General features: G+C 43.1%; 1 non-coding gene across 1 annotated transcript; it reads left to right on the top strand.

The window, feature by feature from the left end:
• The first annotated feature begins 2,956 nt into the window (after window positions 1-2,956).
• On the top strand, window positions 2,957-3,028 carry TRNAF-GAA (transfer RNA phenylalanine (anticodon GAA)). The gene has a single exon. It is a non-coding gene; the product is annotated as a tRNA-Phe (tRNA).
• The last annotated feature ends 9,232 nt before the right edge of the window (window positions 3,029-12,260 follow it).

Genomic DNA, 12,260 nt, shown 5'->3' with positions numbered 1-12,260 from the left:
CCCATACCACCGGCATTGGAAGGTGAATGCTTAACCACTGGACCACCAGGGAAGTCCCCAAAGTCAATGCCTTTTGTTTCCAAAATGTAGAGTCTTTTCTGTGTGGTCACAGGGATTCTCCTTTGCTGCAGGTGGAAACAATTCTCTATGCTACTCCCCAAATCCTGACTTGGTGACTCCTCTGCAATTTCTCCACATGGAGCCACTGGTCTAAGTTATAAAACGTCTGCCCAGATCTCAATAGCTGCCTGGTTGGAGCTGTTTCTTTATCCTTTAGTGCCTCTCACATTCCCATCTTCTTCTCATAACTTGATCCTCCAGCAAATTCCCATCCTGGCTTCCCACCTTCTCTTCAAGTGCTCATTTCTCTATGATCCAGATTTTAGCCTCTCTCTCCTGTTCCTGCAAAGAACAACATCACATCTCTACCTTAATTACATTTTAGTGATTCCATTGCCAGCATGGTTTTAAACTGTTCTTGCCTATGTTTCTGGTGGCCAAAGTCAAGTTTGTCCTTATTCTTTAAAGTTTTGAGTGGATGACCGAGACAAGTGAGCAATGACACTATGAAGACTGAGCTGAAACAAGTGATGCTTAGCACTGTGATCATATAAAATCTGGGCACAGTTAAGACAACACAGTAAATACATGATTACAAATGTTTAATGTACACAATAACAAGCGACAATCATATTATTAAAAAAAAATTAGCGCCACAATTCTTGGGGAGATGTGGCTGTGTTGTGAACTCTGATATTCCACACAGACAGCCCAACCATCTTGAGGAATGGAGGACTTGTTCCACCAGCTACTGCAAGTACTGTTGGCAGGTGACCCTTAGCTGTGAGCCTTCTATGAGAATTTCCTTGGCAGCTGTCTTTTTGAGGCAGCCTGCATACAATGATTGACCCACCTGAGAGGGAAGAGACCTGATCCCCTTGAAGATTTATCCCAGCTTTAGTGCAAAAGAGTTAGTTGCTCACTCATGTCCAACTCTTGCGACCCCATGGACTGTAGTCCGCCAGGTTCCTCTGTCCATGGAGTTCTCCAGGCAAGAATACTGGAGTGGATACCCTCCTCCAGGAGATCGTCCCTCTGGTATTGAACCTGAGTGTCTTGCATTGCAGGCGGATTCTTTACCGTCTTAGCCAGCCTTAGAGTCCGCCATGGAATCAGAGGCTTTTGTTCTGACATCGTGGTTTGACTTCCTCCTATTCCTTTCTCTTTCTTCCACAGAGCACTCTCCAAATAATTTCCTGCATGCTAATCTCCATCTTGGAGTTTACTTCCCAGAGAACTCAACCTGCAATCCTCCACGCATACACACAAACACACCCCTGTGTCCACGCTCATTGGAATGTGATTTTGCAGCTTCTCCACTCAAGAGAGAGGATCTGTTTCTCCCCTCCTTGAATCTAGACTGGCCTCGTAACTTGTTTCGGTCAATAGAATGAAGCCAAAGTTATACTGTACCAGTTCTGAGCTGGAACCTCCAGAAGCCTTGCCTGCTTCTGCTTTCATTCTTGGAGCCTGCCATAAGAATAAGCCTGGGCTTCCCTTGTGGCTCAGTGGTAGAGAATCTGCCTGCCAATGCCGGAGACATGGGTTCGATCCCTGGTCTGGGAGGATCCCACAGCCAAGGAGCAACTAAGCCCATACACCACAACTGTTGAGCCTGTGCTCTAGAGCCCGTGCTCGGCAACAGAAGAGAAGCTGCGGCAATAAGAAGCCTGTGTACCACAACTGTGAGTAGTCCCCGCTAGCTGCAACTAGAGAAAGCCCAAGTGCAGCAATGAAGACTCAGCACAGCCAAAAATAAGTAAATAAATAAAAGTATATTTAAAAAGAATAAACACAAGCTAGCTTGCTTGTGCTAGCTAAAAGATATGTGGCCAAATAGCAGCTATTCCTCAGCTAACAGGCAACCATTTTCCTGAAGCAAAGCTACCTAGCTGACCACAATGTATGAATGAACTTAGCCAAGACTAGACATACTGCCTAGCTGAGCCTAGCCCAAACTGTTGACCCAGAGAACCATGAGCTAATCAATAATGTTGTTTTAAGCCAGTTAAATGTTGGGTAGTTTTGTAGCAATTCCTAACAGCTACAGGAGAGAACTGTATTTGAGAAACTGTCTTGAAAAGATAGAAAGTAAAACTGGGGCAAGAGAATCAGGCCCCAAGTGACACAAGAGATGATTGAGCAAGTTTCCATGAGAAAATGGAAGGAATTTATTTTTTGCCCCAGTGAAGCGGGTAGAGAGATGAGACTAGGGGTGGAGGCATAAAAAGTAAGTAAGGAGGAGGAGAGAGTTGTTTGCATGAAGGTACGTGACTGGGAACAATATGGGTTGAAGCAGCAGGTGGAATCCTCTAATGGGCGTGGGTCTGTACGCATGGAGATGAGATGGGAGAAGGACATTTAAGCACAGATGAGCCTAATAGTTATTTTGAATTTCTTTGCATTTCATTGATGTAATCACTTCTCTGTTTATTTGCAACCCATCTGATCTTCAGAAAAATCTTATACAAAACAGAGATTCTTCCATTCTGCTGGTGGAAAAGCAGGACACCCACTTTGGAAAGCAATTGGTGGTATTTATCTAGTGCAGTCCAAAATGCACATGCTCTTTGATGAGCAATTCCACTTCTAGATTTTTTTTTTTTTTTACTTTTTGGCTGCCCCATGCAGTATATGGGATCCTAGTTCCCTGACCATGGCCCCTGCTTTGGGAGCTTAGAGTCTTAACCACTGGACTGCCAGGGAAGTCCCTCCACTCCTAGATTTTTATAGAGAAATCCTTGTGCATGTGCATCAGGAAACGTGTACAAGAATGTTGCATTGTCTGTAATAGAGGAAATTTGGAAAAGCTTTAATTGTCTACAAGTAGAGCTTTAGATAGATAAATTTGTAAATATTCATATGATAAAACACTATGTAAGTTATTATGGAGGCTTCCCTGGTGGCTCAGACGGTAAAGCGTCTGCCTGAAATGCAGGAGACCCGGGTTCAATCCCTGGGTTGGGAAGATCCCCTGGAGAAGGAAATGGCAACCCACTCCAGTACTCTTGCCTGGAAAATTCCATGGATGAACTACATGTGTATTTATATCTAGCTATATATATCATCAAAGACAAATAAAAAAATACATGATTGCCTGAAAAAGCAAGTTGCAGAAAATAAAATATGATACCATTTTTGTACATCTTAAAATTACACTAAATAGTGTTACAAGCATTTATGAATACAGTATATGCAGTGAAAATATAAAAACCACTTGGAAGGGCAGACACCAGATTCCTGATGGTGAATTCTTCTGGGGAGGAAAATATACATGGGAGATTTCACTTTTAACCTTACTAGATTTATAAAATCAGGGGCAAAAACTATAAAATAATAGCATTAAATTCTGACAGTTGGAGGACATGGGTATTTGTTAGATTACTCTCTCCTCTGTTCTGTATTTTAAAATTTTATCAACTGAGAAAGAAATTCAATTTTACCCACGAATGCTTTTTGAGATTTGGGTAGTTTATTTATCTGTGTGTGAGTTTCACGTCTGGGTCACAGATCCGTGCCAGAACCAGTCCCTGGAGGCGGATGTTACTGAGCCTGTGGACCCCTGGATGCTGGATTCTTGAAGAGCGCTTTGTGGATGTATATAGACCGTGGACCTGGAATCTGACTCCATCTTACTGAGATCACTCACAGCGAGAAACACAAGAGGAATCTGGTTACACGTATTAATTGTTACCCTGACAATAAGACCAGTGGTAAGCTGGTCCTATTGTATAAATTACATGAGCAGTGAAAAAATGCTCTTCACTTTGCTAATGAGGGTTCCAATTTCTCCCCATTCACCCCAACACTTATTAGCCATTTTTTCCCTTTCGTTTATAGCCCTTCTCGTAAGCATGAAGTACTTTCTCACTGTGGTTTTGCTTTGTGTTTCCTAATAGCTAATGGTGTTGAGCATCTTTTCACGTGCTTCTTAGCAATTTGTGTTTCTTCTTTGGAGAAATGTTCATTCAAATACTTTGTGTTTTTTAATTAGGCTTTTAAAATTGCTGAGTTATAAGAATTCTTTGCTGTTGTTGGGCTTCCCTGGTGGCTAAGCAGTAAAGAATCTGCCTGCCAAGGCAGGAGATGGAGGTTTGATCCCTGGGTCGGGAAGATCCTCTGGAGAAGGAAATGGCAACCCACTCCAGCATTCTTGCCTGGAGAATCCAAAGCACAGAGGAGCCTGGCGGGCTACAGCCCATGGGGTAGCAAAGAATTGGAGACAACTCAGTGACTAAGCAACAACAACAAGAATTCTTTATATGTTCTGGCTATTAGACTCAACGGATGTATGATTTACAAATATTTTCTTCCATTCTGTAGGTTGTTTTTTCCCTATTGTGGCACAAAAGTTTTAAAATCTGAACTAAGTCCAAGTAACCTACTTTTCCTTTTCTTGTTTGTGCTTTTGATATTATGTATAGAAACTACTGCTGAAATAAAAGTTACAAAGATTTTCACCTGTTTCCTTTCTAGGAGTTTTATACTTATTAGCTCTTATGTTTAGATAATAATACACTGCTTGATACTTTTTTTTTTAAGGATACTGAAACTATTCTGTATGATGTTATAATGATAGATATAAGTGATTAAGTGAAAGTTGTTCAGTCATGTCTGATTCTTTGTGACCCCATGAACTATACAGTCCATAGATTTCTCCAGGCCAGAATACTGGAGTGGGTAGCCTTTCCTTTCTCCAGAGGATCTTCCCAACTCAGGGATTGAACCCAGGTCTCCTGCATTGCAGGTGGATTCTTTACCAGCTGAGCCACCAGGGAAGCCCTTGATACTTTTTTGTACCTGATGTGAGATAGGATCTAACTTCATGCTTGTGCACATGTTCCAGGCCTCTCTCCTGGCTGTCTTCTACCTCTGTCTCTTCATCTGGTCTTCCCTCTATGCTTGTCTCTGTATCAAATTTCCTTTATTTATTGGATTGCCCAAAAAGTTTGTTCGTGTTTTTCCATACAATGGTTCAGAAAAATCTGAACCAACTTTTTGGCCAACCCAATATAACGATGTCGATCAGTAGTGGTTTGGGCTACCCTAGTTGCTTCGTTTTAACTTGATTACCTCTGCAAAGACCCTATCTCCAAATAAGGTCACATTCTGAAGTCCTAGGGGTTAGACTTTCAACATATGAATTTTGTGAGTCACAATTCAACTTTTTAACAGTTATTGGTTTTGTTTAGTTTGCCAGGTTGTGGTTTGGCCTTTTTCCCCTGCTTTTAGTATTTCTTGCCCATATGCTTAAGTATAAAGAAAGGACAAACTATTAGGACATTTCAATATCCTTTCAATATCCTTTCTTAACTAGAAGTTTCTTCAGTTTCCTTTGAAACTCTTGAATCAGAAAGTGTTCACCCCACTCCTTGGATTCATTGCCTTTAGGAAGAAGTATGTCTGTACTGTCCAATTTGTAGCCACTTGCTACATGGGGCTATTGAGCACTTGAGATGTATCTAGTGTGAACTGAGATGTACTATAAGTTAAGATAGCTCTCCCGGTGGCACAATGGTAAAGAATCCCCCTACCAAGCCACAAGAGATGCGAGTTTGATCAGGAAGATCCCCCTGGAGTAGGAAATGGCAACCCATTCCAGTGTTCTTGCTGGGAAAATTTCGTGGACGGAGAAGCCTGGCAGGCTACAGGTCATGGGGTTACAAAGAACTGGACACAACTAAGTGAGTAAGCTGGAGAAGGAAATGCAACCCGCTCCAGCGTTCTCGCCTGGAGAATCCCAGGGACAGGGGAGCCTGGTGGGCTGCCGTCCAAGGGGTCGCTAGGAGTCGGACATGACTGAGCGACTTCACTTTCACTTTTCACTTTCGTGCATTGGAGAAGGAAATGGCAGCCCACTCCAGTGCTCTTGCCTGGAGAATCCCAGGGACGGGGGAGCCTGGTGGGCTGCCGTCCTTGGGGTCACACAGAGTCGGACACGACTGAAATGACACAGCAGCAGCAGCAGCAAGTGAGTAAGCATGCACACATTAGCTAAAATACACATTGGATTCGAAGACAGTACAAAATAAGAAATCATACAAATGAAAAATAAGAGATGGGGGAAGGAAAAATTAAGGGTATAAGTTTAACAGACACAAACTAATATATACAAAATAGATAAGCAACCGGGATTTACTGTATAATCAATAACCTGTAATAAAATATAATCTGCAAAAAAACTGAATCACTATGCTGTACACCTGAAACTAACACAGTATTGTAAATCAACTATATTTGAGTTAAAATAGTAAATAAAAATGAATTAAAGATTTTAAATGTACATTTGCATTTAATAATATTATATTGATAACATGTTGAAATTATGTTTTTATATAAGGTCAAATAAAACATATTATTAAATTAATATCACCTATTCCTTTGTATTTTTTAAAATGTGGTTACCAGAAGTTTTTTGTTTGTTTTGTTTTGGCCACACCACACAGCTTGCAGGATCTTAGTTCCTCGACCAGGGATCAAACCCATGCTCCCTGCAATGGAGTAATGGTGTCCTAACCACTGGACCACCAAGGAATTCCCTAGAAAAATTTTAATTATATATGTGGCTTGCATTTGTGGCGTATGTTATGTTTCTACTTACTCTATATATTTCTGGAAATGTATTTTACATTTCCAGCGTTGACCTAGACTTTAGAAACCCAAAAGGTCTGATGCTCACCTGGCAGCGACAGTGTTTAGGGGATTACTTCTTTCGCCTTCCCAAGGACACAGTAATTTTCTGGTAAATGTTTTGTTGGCAGAAAAGACACAAATTAAGTCCCCACCAGGTCACTGTGCTAGGTAAATCTTCTGTGGGGCATGTCAGTATATATCTACGAGTTCAAGGTATCAATTATCCTCATGACCTGATGTGTTCCTCGCCTCTCCTGATTTCATCTCTTTTTGGAACAAGGTCCCCAAGCTCTAGTACCTCCTGGCTGGGTCTGCAGCTTCACTCTTAGGCAGCCTGCATCTGAGTAATAATTTATTCCCTGAACTGGCTCGTCAATCTTTGCAAAGGATGTGCCAAATGCATCTCAAGATAAAGTCAGTTTCTCCTACCCCTTTGTCCTTCCCTTCTATCATTTTAGAATTTGTAAGATGATATAAGTTTCTCTTCCTCTTGTCCGAGATGAAAGTGTAAATGAATAATATGCACCGAAAAATGTAAATCTTGAGGAACTCAAAGCTCCTATTTGAGAAAAACTTCAAATATCTATTCCAGATCACACACAGGCCACCCAGAGGGAGGCATCCATTGTGAAATTCAATTACCAGACCTCAGTTCAGCTGCTCCCTGGAAGACCAATTAATTCCCCCCCTTTTCTACATGTGGAGGCCCTTTATAAAGCTGCAATTAAGGATTTTCCAGAGGCAGAGCATGTTTTCCCTTTTAGGTAAATATAATGAACCAGAAACGGACCTTTATTCTTTTGGTATGGCAAGGGCTTCCAGGGGCAGAAACCAGCCCATACTCCATGGACAGAACCCTTCTTCCAAGTCTCTACCAAGCAGGTTTCCTGGGTTAACCAGGCGAGTGGAAATTCTGACATGCTTTCTTTTTTCCACATTTGTAGAGGATCTCCTCCGGCCAGACGCTGGGGAAGCCACGGAGAACAAAGTCCCTTGAAGCAGCAGTGAAACAAGGGCTAACAACACGTTAGCATCATGGGATTCTGTGAGAGTAAGGGAGAGCTGTGTGATAGCAGTCAGATACCTCATCTGATTGTCCTTTTTTTTTCCCTTTTATTTCATTGTAGTTTCTTTCCTTACAATTTTTTGCTACAGAACCCTTTCCGTGAAGCAAATCTCATGAGGGAGAAGGATAAGTTGTAAAAGAGACATCAGTGAAACTGCTCCGGTTGAAGCAGGGATGGGTACAGCAAACCTCACAGAATAAAGCCACCCCTTTCTACCTAAGGCAGACCTTGAACTTCCATCAGGCACAGTTTAAAAACCATTGGGTTGACAGGACTTGCCTGGTGGTTAAGTGGTTAAGAATACTCCTTCCAATGCAGGGGATGTGGGTTCAATCCCTGGTTGGGGAGCTAAGATCCTACATGCTGCAGGGCAACGACGTCCGCATGCTGGAACCACCAAGCCCAAACACCACAGTAAGAGAGACCGGTGTGTGGCAAGTAAAGGTCTCGCTTGACACAGCAGAGATCCGGAATGCTATGCCGCAACTAAGACCCCAACACAGCCAAATAAATAAATATAAAAAGTATAAAGTAATAAAAGAATCTGCCTACCAATGTGGGGGATGCAGGTCCTAAGACCTGCAGGGATCTAAGATTCCACATGCCTTAAGGAAACTAAGCCCGTGACACAACTAGAGAAGCCCAAGAACCGCAGCTACTGTCTAGCTCCAGAGCAAGCTCCCTTAGCCTCCTAAAGTACCTTCAAGGTGAGCAGGCTGCTGGTGCCTAATGCCAGGAGGAAGAAGGAAGCCAGTTTTTTCCAAGAGTTTGTCAGATTAATGAGGCAGTCACTGGCTCATCCAAGCAGCTAAATGCCATCCAAACATGTTACAGAAGCACTTAACAGAGGCTTCAGAGACGGTTCCCCCGAGTCTGGAGTCTAGCATCCACAGAGAGTGACGGGGCATGACGGGAAAGCTGTGAATTGTTCATGGCACACAGCTTTCCCAACTAATAAACAACCTCTGCTAACTTCTTCTAAGTTCTGTGCTCAGGTGTTGACAAATACAGCCACGGGAATGAAAGGGCTTGGGGACTGGCCTGAAATAAACTCATGTTTCATTTCCAAGTTTAAAAGCCACAGTCTATCAGGAAACATCCAAGGGCTCGGCATGAGCTCCCAGAAAGGCCAGGTGGTGACAGGCTAAGCAATCCTCTACAGGAGGACAGCTCTACTAAGGCCAGTGGGTCTGTTTCCAAGATGGCTCACCTGTGTGATTGGCAAATTGGTGCTGGTTTCTTGCTCTTCTCCAGGTACGACTCTTCTCAAAGCTGCTTGGGCTTCCTCACAGCATGGCAGCAGGGTTTCAAGAAAGATTTCCAAGAGACAGAAAGTGGAGCCTGCTAGTTTCTTAAGGCCTGTGCCTGGAAACCGGTACATCATTTCTACCATATTCAGTGGTTAAGTATTCACAGAGCCCAGACAAAACGGAAGGGGACATAGATCCCATCATTCACTAGCAGGAGAAGCAAAGACGCTTAGGGCTGTATTTTTTAAACTGCCAGTATGAGAACTTTCTCTTGTATCCTATTATCATAGGAAAAGCGTGGAAGAAAGTTTATGTGGGGAGCTTCCCTAGTGATCCAGTGGTAAAGAATCTGCCTTGCAATGCAGGGGAGACCACTTTGATCCCTGGTCTGGGAAGATCCCTGCAGAGCAACTAAGCTACTGTGCCACAACTACTGAAGCCCGTGTGCCTACGACCCATGCTCTGCAACAAGGGAAGCCACGGCAACACTGAAGCCCACTTGCCACAACAAGAAAAAAACACACACAGCAAAGAAGACTCAACACAGCCAAAAAAATTTAAAAATCCAAAAATAAATAAAAATTTTAAAGTATTATTTTTGTCTTCCTTGGGAGCTAGCTAGACTACTGTACTGAGGATTCAGACATTGTCTTTAGCTTCAGTAGGAAAGGAAGAAGGTGTGATTGATCACTGACTGTGTGGACAAAGGGTGGACAGCAGAAGCATACGTGCCAAGCGTTTGCCATTCATCTCTCAAGTGGTGGGTCCAGATTCTGTCTCTGGAAAACCTTTCTCTGTCTTGTCTTTCCATTGCTTCAGAAACTTATTTCATTTACTCACGCATGCGTGCATACATTTCTTCATTCTCACATGGATTTAAGCTACATTTATTAAGTCACTCTTCTGCTCTAAATACAATATTGATGAATAAAGAAGATATGGAAACTGCACCCATGGAATGTACGTTCCATGGGGGAGTCAGACAATGAGTAGGTATACAAACACATATGTAATTAAAATGTGATAAAATGGGGATTTCCCTGGCGGTCCAGTGGCTAAGACTCTGCACACCCACTGCAGGAACTTGGGTTTGATCCCTGGTCAGGAAACTAGATCCCCCAAGCTGCAACGAAGATGGGAGATCCCTTAGGTCACAACCAAGACCTAGTGCAGCCAAATAGATAAATGTTTTAAAAATAATAAGATAAAATGTGAGCAAACGCTACGAAGGACCCCAAAGTGGGCGCTACTGAGACCGTGCAGGAACTCAGCAAAAATACTCATCAGCTATGGACAAGCATCCAGGGGACTACACAGACTCATTCTTCAACAGACACACCAGGTGGTAGTGAGGAGCAATGGCTACAGCGAACTGATCAGACTTCTTTCTAGTTCCTTCAACAGATGGCATTGGAACCCTACTGAAGCCTTAAGACCAAATTGTCCCCTAGGCTTTGAAAACTAGGCATCAGCGGAGGCCTGAAAATGGAAGATTTGGGCCCTTTTATAAATATGGGCTTCCCTTGTGGCTCAGCTGGTAAAGAATCCACCTGCAATGTGGGAGACCTGGGTTCTACCCCTGGGTTGGGAAGATCCCCTGGAAAAGGGAAAAACTACCCACTCCAGTATTCTGGCCTGGAGAATTCCATGGACCGTATAGTCCATGGTGTTGCAAAGAGTTGGACACGACTGAGTGACTGTTTCACTTTTATAAATATTGGCACGTGAGGACTCGAATGAGTAAAAAAAAATTTATAAAGTAGTCATATTTGTGCCACAAGCTGGAAAAGTGTGTCATTCTGATGATTCCAGTTTAAAAAATCTCAGGCACATGACTTGAACTGAGACCTTAGAGCTCGTGAGTAGGGTTATACACTGAAAAAGCTGAGTAGGCTATGGGATGGGAAAAAATGTGATGAGTGACGAGTTTCACCCCCAAAATGGAGGTTGATTTCAGTTTCATCAGATTCCTTGTGGACTATGGGACAGAATGTTCTCTCTGAGGAAACTGGGGTCTGAATACTAGAAGAAGGATGAATGGATGTGGGGTCCATCTGTGAGCTCCAGGAAGACACTGTATCTGGAAGTGGGAACAGGACTGTCCTTAAAGTGCATAAGCCCTTGATCAATATGTTTCGGGGAGCCCCTTACCTATGTAAGGGCTTTGTAGGCGGTGCTAGTGGTAAAGAACCCACCTGCCAATGCAGGAGACGCAAGAGACAATCCTTGAGTTGGTAAGATCCCCTGACGGAGGGCAGAGCAACCTACACCAGGATTCTTGCCTGGAGAATCCCATGGACAGAGGAGCCTGAGGGCTATGGTCCATAGGGTCGCAAATAGTCAGACATGACTGAAGTGACTTAGCATGCATGCACTGCCTATGTAAACAATTTGATCAGAGTTATAGAATTCCTGGGCCCATGTGAGGTATAAGGATTTATTGAGAAGATTTAGAGTAATGGGTACAGAAGAGGTGCTTGTGTGTTTATTGCTCAATCAGCACACATGAAGATTCCTTGTGGTACCCATCACTTCCTGTACTTTATGGTCTAATGTGCTGTTCTGGGCTAATGTCCTATCTCCCACTCCGAGAAAAAGGCAGTAACACTTTATTGTTTACAATGCCATGTTTCTCACACTCTGTTTATATTGAAACAATATACATCTGCCTCTGCCTTTCTCTAAGACCATTTATTTAATGCTGCCTACACCATTAGTCATGAGGCTGCATGGTCTATCGTGCTGCCAGTGAATATTGGCTTCCATTAACCCTCAAAAGTCATGCTTCCTTGATGATGACCACTGAAAGAGGTCTATAAAGAAAGCTGAGCACCGAAGAATTGATGCTTTTGGACTGTGGTGTTAGAGAAGGCTCTTGAGAGTTTCTTGGACTGTAAGGAGATCCAACCAGTCCATCCTAAAGGAAATCAGTCCTGACTATTCATAGGAAGGACTGATGCTGAAGCTGAAACTCCAACACTTTGGCCACCTGATGCAAAGAACTGACTTATTGGAAAAGATCCTGATGCTGGGAAAGATTGAAGGCAGGAGGAGAAGGGGAGGACAGAGGATGAGATGGTTGAATGGCATCACCGATTCAATGGACATGAGTTTGAGTAAACTCTGGGAGTTGGTGATGGACAGGGAGGCCTGGCATGCTGCAGTCCATGGGACTGCAAAGAGTCAGACAAGACTGAGCAATTGAACTGAACTGAGAGAGGTCTTACCCAGAGTATGGAGAACCTGTGAA

Source organism: Bos indicus, chromosome 13 (genome assembly GCF_029378745.1).
Source record: "Bos indicus isolate NIAB-ARS_2022 breed Sahiwal x Tharparkar chromosome 13, NIAB-ARS_B.indTharparkar_mat_pri_1.0, whole genome shotgun sequence".
NCBI lineage: Eukaryota > Metazoa > Chordata > Mammalia > Artiodactyla > Bovidae > Bos > Bos indicus.
The sequence above is the reverse complement of the archived record's forward strand: the minus strand, read 5'-3'. Positions and strand labels throughout refer to the sequence as shown.